Source organism: Chionomys nivalis, chromosome 25 (assembly GCF_950005125.1).
Source record: "Chionomys nivalis chromosome 25, mChiNiv1.1, whole genome shotgun sequence".
NCBI lineage: Eukaryota > Metazoa > Chordata > Mammalia > Rodentia > Cricetidae > Chionomys > Chionomys nivalis.
In genome coordinates this window covers 22324154-22333185 of record NC_080110.1, presented here as the reverse complement: position 1 = coordinate 22333185, position 9032 = coordinate 22324154, and positions in this window count along the sequence as shown.

Here is a 9032-nt window from a genome sequence, read left to right as displayed (position 1 = left end):
AATCAGGCATGGAAGAAAAAAAGTAATATTCTCAGCTGAGCAGTAGTGGTGCATGCCTTTAATCCCAACACTCAGGAAGCAGAGGGAGATAGGTCTCTGTGAGTTCAAGGCCAGACTGGTCTTCGAAGCGAGTTCGAGGACAGCCAGAGCTGTTACACAGAACCTGTCTCAAAATAAATAAATAAATAAATAAAAATAATATGCTCATATAAAAGGCTATGTGCTATGACTCTTTGAATGAAGGAATGCAGGAATAAATAACTACTCTTCAAGATTTGTCAGTGTGGGGGCCTGTGGGTATAGCTCATTTGGTAAGAGTGTCTGTCTAATATGCACAAGGCCCTGGTTCAAAGTCCAGCAACACATAAACCTCGTGTGGGCTCATACTTCTGAAGCTGCGGCACGCCAGAGCTGGAGGCAGAGGAATAAGCAGCGTAGGATCAGGGAGTCCCAGGCCAGTGTGGAAAACTGTCTCAAAAAATGAAAGAAAGAAGTCACCACTAATTTCCAACAAGATGACTATCAGTATCTAGATGACACACAGCAGTTCTTTGGGGGAAAGTGGAACGGGGAGTAACACACCAGCTAAGCCAGACCTCGGGACATAAAGACAGGATTTATGAATTCCAGTGCAACCTGGCTACATAGTGAGACCTTATCTCAAAGCTAAACAGCTTTTGGAATCTTAGGATTTTTTAAATGTGAAAGGAAAGGTCCTGGGACCTTTCCTTTATAATGTATTTATAGTTTAAATATATTATATTTTATATTATATTTGTAATATAATCCCAGAAACTTCAAAATGTCTGTAGTTTCCCATTGGAGTCCTCATGTATGGCAATGATCACTTCCATTTTAGAGGATGCCATTTTAAGAGATTACACGTATTTATGTGTATGGGTGTGCTCACAGATGCACATGTACCACTAAGTGGGTGTTCCTGTCAGAAGAGAGCATTAAAGGAGTCGAGTCAGCTCTCTCGTACCATGTGGTCCCACGGCATCTAACTTAGGTCACCATGCTTGGTGCTAAGCACCTTTACACACTGAGCCATCTCAGGGGCTTGAATTTCTTCTTTGGTGCCCTCTAACCGCAGTGAGATGAGTTATTTCTCTAGCAGGATAAATATGCTTCAATTTACTCACTCATTGGAGTGCTTTGTATGGGAGTCTTTTATTTGTTTGGCATCAAAATGATGTCTTCTTTTTTAAAAGATTTATTTATTATATATCATATATAGTGTTCTGCCTGTATGTTTGCCTGCACACCACAAGAGGGCATTGGATCTCCTTGTAGATGGTTGTGAACCACCATATGGTTGCTGGGAATTGAACTCATAACCTCTGGAAGAGCAATCAACGCTCTTAACCTCTGAGTCATCTCTCCAGCCCCCAAAACGATGTCTTCTTAATATGTATGTAAGGTATATGAACAAATTGTTAGTTCCCGCTGACCTAAGACCTGTCTCAAGCCCATCAGAGGCAAAGACAGACTTCCTCTGCAGGCAGCCTAGCTTCAGAGCTTGTGTTCATAGTCTACCCAGTTAAAGGCAAAGGATGAAGTTCTGGTATGCCAGCAATCAATTCTACAGCTCAGCAGGCATGCTTCCTGCAGAGAAGACACCAGGCAAGCCTTTGAAAAAGTGACACTGAAGAGTCTCAAAAAGAAGTGACAATGAGGGGCTCGAGAGATGGGTCAGTGGCTAAGTTCAAGTCCGAGCAACCACAAGGCAGCTCACAATTGCCTGTAACCCCAAGATCTGACACCCTCACACAGACATACACGCCGGCAAAACACCAATGTGATGTGGGATTTCCCTCTATATGCTGTGATTACCATTAATAAATAAAGAAACTCTTTTAACCTCCAGCAGGGCAGAACTTAGGTAGGTGGGAAAAACTAAGTTGAATGCTGGGAGAAAGAAGGGCAGAGTCAGAGAGAAGCCATGTAACCCCGCTGGAGCCAGAGGGAACTTTAGCTGGTAAACCACAGCCACATGGATATCCACAGATTAATAGAAATGGGTTAAATTAATACGAAAGAGTCAGTCAATAAGAAGCTAGAGCTAATGGGCCAAAAAGTGATTTAATTAATATGGTTTCTGTGTGATTATTTTGGTTCTGGGCAGCTGGGACAAACAAGCAGCCCTCCTCCAACAAATTGGTGTGCCAACGTGAGTAACTACAGCCACATAAAACCAACTACACTCATATTCCCAAATATTGTTTATAACTGTTTGTTTATATTTAAAGAGGGATATGCTATAGAGATTTGCATTGGTATGGATCTTGGTTTATTGATACAAATTTAAGGTCAATTTTGTTATATTGTGTGTGTGTATATATATATATATATTTCTGCTCTTGATTAAGATAGTGTGTTAGTATAGCTCATTTAAAAATGTAATGTATAATTAAGAAATATAGGTTGATAGAAAATCATCTATAATAGTCAAGTGTGTAGTCATGTTAGGTTTTCTAAAGATATATTTCAGATGGATAGGCATTCTTCAAACCTTTCAAAGACTACAGAATATGACATTTAAAATGTTTTAAGAACTTAGGACTTTTCATGACTATGAGGCACATCTGCTTCTGGAAGCACCAGTCTACTTCAAGGGGAAGATGGACATCAAAGAGATTCCTTATGGAGTTGGTTAGCCATTTGGGCAAGAAGCTGCTCTTGCCTGGACTGCTTGATGAACTGGACATGCAGGACCCACAGAGAAATGACTGAAGGGTGGGACAATCCTTCGGGGTTCCTGCTTCATGGAAGAGTCTGCCAGACATTCTGCAGGACACAGAAAAAAAGTGACTGACAAACTTCCAATGTAAGTGGAAATGTCTTTGAAATTTCCTGCTTTGTGGAAAAGTCTGCTGGATACTATGGACCTGTAAGCTGAAGATGGATGCTCCAATGATATAGAAGAACTTTGGGTGACTGTCCAGGCAGCAAGATGTCAATTCTAGAGTTTTGGAAGTTGCTTACAATGTACTTCCTGTTTACTTAGGTAATATTATATCCTTCTGGAGTCTTTGATGAAGTTAAAGAATAATTATTATTATAGTTTTCTTTTGTTGTGATAAAAGATAAAGTAGATATAAATATTGTAACTGTAACTCTTGCTTGATATGTTTTGTTATATGTAATTTTACTATGTTAAAGTTAAAACCTTCCTTTTTTATTTAAACCGAAAAGGGGAAGTGATGTGGAATTTCCCTTTGTATACTGTGATTACCATTAATGAATAAAGAAAGTGCTTTGGACCTATAGCAGGGTAGAACTTAGGTAGGCAGGGAAAACTAAACTGATTGCTGCCAGAAAGAAGGGTGGAGACAGGGAGAAGCCATGTAGCCCCACTGGAGCCAGATGGAACTTTAGTTGTTAAGCCACAGCCACGTGGCAATACACAGATTAATAGAAATGGGTTAAATTAATATGTAAGGGTCAGCCAATAAGAAGCTAGAGCTAATAGACCGAACAGTGATTTAATTAATATAGTTTCTGTGTGATTATTTTGGTTCTGGGCATTCAGGACAAACAAGCAGCCTCCCGGCAACACCAATGCACATAAAATAAAAGTTGGGTTTTTTTTTTTTTGAAAAAAAAAAAAAAGAAGTGGCAATACTTTGTAACATTACTTTGTGGCACATTAACATCCTTGTTCCAGGCTGGGCAGTGCTGGGCGGTAGTGTTGCATGCACGCCGTTAATCCCAGCACTTAGAAGGCAGAGGCAGGCAGATCTCTGTGAGTTTAAGGTCAGCCTGGTCTACAGAGCAAGTTCCAGGACAGTCTCAAAATAAATAAATAAAACAAAAGCATATTTCCAGCAAAAGAACAGCCACATGAAATGAGGTTAGGGAAGTTGTTGAAGGTCACGTAGGAAATCTAGGACCAAGTTCAGAAACGCTGACATGGTTGGTGATCTCCTAGTAGGTGATTTGCCTAGTTGCGGAACTCACATTTAGAAAAACTCAAGCCAAGGGCTGTTTTGAACCGAATTAAAAAGCAAAAGCAAGACCACCAGCATTAATCGCTCTCTAGCTCCTGACTGGATGCAATATGATTGGTGTTGTCATGCCTCCTCACCATGAAAGACCGACTGCACCCTTAAACTCTGAGCCAAAACGAGTCCTTCCTTCCTTTTTTCTTCCTTCTGTTGCTTCTGTTTGGTTTATTGTCAAGCAATATTTTTAAAAAGTAACACCAATACAGGTTGGTGTTGAGTATTTTGTTCATTGAATTTAGACTGACTCATAATTCACTTTTTTTCTGATGTCAAACCTGTTCTAAATATCACTTCTTTTTTGTTTGTTTGCCTTTCATTCATTGAGGCAGGATCTCTCCATGTAACCCTGCCTGTAGGGCAGTACTTGCTGTCTATGTTGACTAGACATCAGTCTGCCTCTGCCTCCCAAGTGCTAGGATTAAAAGCATGTGCTACCCAGTACAATTGACTCTGTTGGCCGGGTCGTGGGTAAGCTGACCCTGAGGACTTGGGAGTGGGAGAGCTGACCCCCATCTGCCATGTGGTGATGTGGGCCAGGGAAAGATTCCCTGACCCAGCTACAGTAGGCAGGAGAGATGGCCCTGGTCACGATTGTGGGAGCTGCCATACATGGGTGATTGGACCCTGCACCTCACCTGGACAACCCAGTAGAGCTGGCCCTGGTGGTGTGGGTATTGGGGAGCCAGCCTCCAAGGACTCAAGAACAAGAGACCTGGCCCTGCCCTCTGCTGCCTGTGGCATTGAGGGAGCTGCTCAGGGAAGTGCTGGAGAGCTCACCCTGGCAGTGAGGGTGAGAGAGAGCTGGTATGACAGTCTGACCAACCCAGCTACCACCCAGGCCCAAGACCAGAGCTGTGAGCTGACCCAGCCCAATATCCATCCGATCTGTGAACTGCTAGAAGAGGTGGAAGGGCTGGTCCTGCAGATCTGAAGCTGCGGGATCTTCACAGCACAGGGTAACAACAGGATGTCCAAGAGGAATCCCAGTGAAGGCCCACGATGCTCAGTGTTGCATCAAGCCAGACTCCAGAACTAGTAGCTCAGAGTATAGCTGGAGGCTTCACCACACAGGCATGGTTGATTAACTGGTTCCAGGTTATTGGTTGTGGTTTTGGTTTTGGTTTTTCGAGACAGGCTATCTCTATGTAATGGCTGTTCTGGAACTCACTCTGTAGACCAGGCTGGCCTTGAGCTCACAGAAATCCACCTGACTCTGCCTCCTGAGATGCAGGCTACTCGTTGACAGAGTAATGGGCATTTTATCAAGCTGTTGAAGTGGACTGAGGTCTGGTTATTTTTGTTAGTCATGAAGATGTTATTTATTTATTTGTTTGTTTGAGACAGGGTCTCACTCTGTAGATTTGGCTGGCCTGGAACTTACTTTTGAGAACAGGCTGGCCTCAAACACATTGAGGTCCATCTGCCTTGGCTTCCTGAGTGCTGGGACTTAAGGTGTGCTCCCCCACGCCCGCATAGGATGGTATTTTTGTTTTTGTTCTGTTTTGTTAAGACGTGGTCCATATGTATCTCCGTCTGTCTTGGAACTCTCTCCATAGATCAGGCTGGCCTTGAACTCACAGAGTTCTGCCTGTGAGACAGTATTTTTAGAGAAATCTCTTCCTCATAGTTTAAGGATATTTCCCTGTAATATTTCCCAAGTCTTTCTCTGGCCGGGCGGTGGTGGTGCACGCCTTTAATCCCAGCACTCGGGAGGCAGAGGCAGGCGGATCTCTGTGAGTTTGAAGCCAGCCTGGTTTACAAGAGCTAGTTCCAGGACAGGCACCAAAAACTTCAGAGAAACCCTGTCTCGAAAAATCAAAAAAAGCAAAACAAAACCAAAAACAAGTCTTTCTCTGTCCCACCAGCCAGCTCCCAATGAATGACATCGAGACTTCTTATTAATTATGAAATCTCAGTCTATAGCTTAGACATGTTCCTAACTAGCTCTTATAACTTAAATCAACCCATTTATATTAACCTATGTTCTATTATGTGGTATTACTTCTTTTGCATCTTGCAGTTCCTGTTTTCTCTCCATCTCTCTTGGCTTCTCCTGCTTCTCAATTCCTGGTGCTCTTCCTTTCTCTCCCCAGAAATCCTGCTTATACCTCCTGCCTAGTTGTTGGCCATTAAAAAATATATATATATTCGTTTTTCGACACAGGGTTTCTCTGTAGCTTTGGTGCCCATCCCAGAACTAGCTCTCGTAGACCAGGCTGGCCTCGAATAAACTCTATATTAAGCCAACTGCAGCACTGTATCTTCGCACAGTGTACAAACATCCCACATTTCCCCCATATAAAATACAGGTCAGTGGGAATTTTTTCTTTTTGATGCCTTCCTGCACCTGTTACTCTCCCACACCCCTTAGAGTCAGAGAACACACAAGGCATACTGCATACATTGATACCAGGGAAGACAAGTCACGGATGAAGGACACAGACCTATTACCTCTTGTCCCCAAGAGGCTCTCTAGTTCCATTCCATTAGGCCGCAAAGAGGGGGTAATAGAAACCCTGAGCCCCTGATGGTGGGTGAAAATTAGAGCCATCACTTTATAAGTTGTGATTGGTATTTTCCATTGATGACAATCTTATGGGGCTAAGACTTCAACCTGTGGGGTATGACTCTGACCCAGGAAGATATCATTAGAATAAAATGAAATTATAGGACAATGGGTAGGTTAATGGAGAAATTCTTGGTTTATCCGGAAAATTCCCACATGCCTGGTGTCAAGTGTAGAATACTGAAGGTGACAGTCAGAAACCCTTTGATTTCATGCCTTTCCCAAGTCTCAAGTCTGCAGTGAGTGCCTTCAAAAAGTTAGTTCCTAAAATAATTTATCTAGCTAGGCGGTGGTGGCACATACCTTTAATCCCAGCACTCGGGAGGCAGAGGCAGGTGGAGCTCTGTGAGTTTGAGGACAGCCTGGTCTACAAGAGCTAGTTCCAGGTCAGCCTCCAAAGCTACAGAGAAACCCTGTCTCAAAAAAACAAAAACAAAAAAACCCACGAGACTGGATCTGAGGGCAAATCAGGATGGTGCCCGAGCCATTTATTTAAAAAGGAACATAGCTGGGCAGTGGTGGTGCAGGCCTTTAATCCCAGCACTTGGAAGGCAGAGGCAGGTGAGTTCGAGGCCTGCCTGGTCTACAAGAGCTAGTTCCAGGACAGGCTCCAAAAGCTACAGAGAAACCCTGTCCTCTGAAAAACCAGGTCAAAAAGAAAAAAAAAGAGAGAGAGAGAGAGAGAGAGAGAGAGAGAGAGAGAGAGATTCAGGGATGTGCAGGGAGAGGGCTGCTTGTTTGTCCTGGCCACCTGGCTAGCTTACACCCGAAATAACCACACAGAAACTATATTAATTAAAATATTGCTTGGCCCATTAGCTCTAACTTCTTATTGGTTAACTTTTACATCTTAGTTTAACCCATTTTTATTAATCTATGTATTGCCACGTGGCAGTGGCTTACCAGGAAAGACTTGGCATGTCTGTCTCTGGTGGCTCCATGGTATCTCTCTGACTCCGCCCTTCTTCCTCCCAGCATTCAGTCCAGACCTCGCCACCTACCTAAGTTCTGCCCTATCAACTAGGTCAAGGCAGTTTCTTTATTCATTAACCAATGAAAGCAACACACAAACAGAAGAACCTTCCACACCAGGGATGGATGGAAAGCATCCATAACTTCATTGTAACCCTTTTCCTGAGATGAAAGCTGTAAGTTCAGGACCTATTCACACCCCTATTTCTCTCAAAGGTTCAGTACTCCACCCAGAGCCCTCTTGCCTTAAGAGAGCCCACAAGTTCTTCCTGATAAGGAGATAAGGAAAAGGGATGCTTTTAGGAAGCAGGAACTTTCCTCAAGCCCCTGAGGAAATGGAGACCCTTATCTAAATGCCTGTCCTTGGGCAAAGGACTTCTGCAGGGACCAGACACACTACTACAATTTAAAAGCAATCTTCCCCAAGGGGCACTGAACTGTTTCCTAATTGTGTACCTTTGTGTCTTAGTCTTACTCAGTGGGCCTGGTCCCCTCAGACACTCCCAAAAGGGAAGGTCCTGATGTCTTATTCTTTTCCATTATACAGTACCTTTCTCTATACTTATTAACTGAACTCTTGCCCTTAATGGCCTCAAGAGCTGGATCTGGATTGTAGGCAGTTCATCCTTGGGATGTCTGGTAAGTCCCTAACTTTTCTTTTCTTGTTGTAATTAGGAGGGCACAAGGGCATTCCTGGTTCCACAACGGTGGGGACTGGAGCTGGTATTTGATAACAACAATGTCATTGTACTCTTACCCATATTGACCTGATATTTGTAACCGCATATAAGATGTTGAGAAAAGTTGGTATTGACCAATAATGCTGAGAATCATGGTACTGACCTAAAGATGTTTGGAAAAGTTGGTATAGACCAATAATGCTAAAAATTATGATATTAACCTGTCAACTGCTGAGAAAAGTTTGACACACCCTGTAAATGTTGGGAGTTAATGCATATGCTAAAGAACTTTAGATTTTGATACAATGTAAAAAAAATTAAGAGGTGCTCTAAGCTAGGTGAAGAAGCATTTTCAACTCAGGTGATCTCTTCTCCTTTAAATAGGAGACTGTAGCCTTTGGGAGCGTGATTATTCACAAAGCATTATAATTTATCCTGACAAGAAAGTATGGCTCCGAAACACAGAGCCCCCAAAGTATCTCTCTCCATTAATCTTTTCTTCACAGAGATCAGCAGACAATGACAGGTTTGAAGCTTCTTCTCCTAGACGCCAAAGACAGGAACTTGCATATATGAATGCCTGTTCCACAGAGAGGAAAATTTGGGTAAACAAAGAGGTCTTTTCCCAAGTCAGGCATGATCATCTGTCCTGTTGCAGAAGCACAGGTTTTGTTAAATTAATAAGAGAGAGTGGATTGTAGGCCCATACTTCTATATGGTATGGCAGCCAGGCTCCAAAGCCATAGTCAGTATCTGAAGTGGTCAGGTAACCTTCCAGACAGGCTGCTGCTAACCTAACAAAAG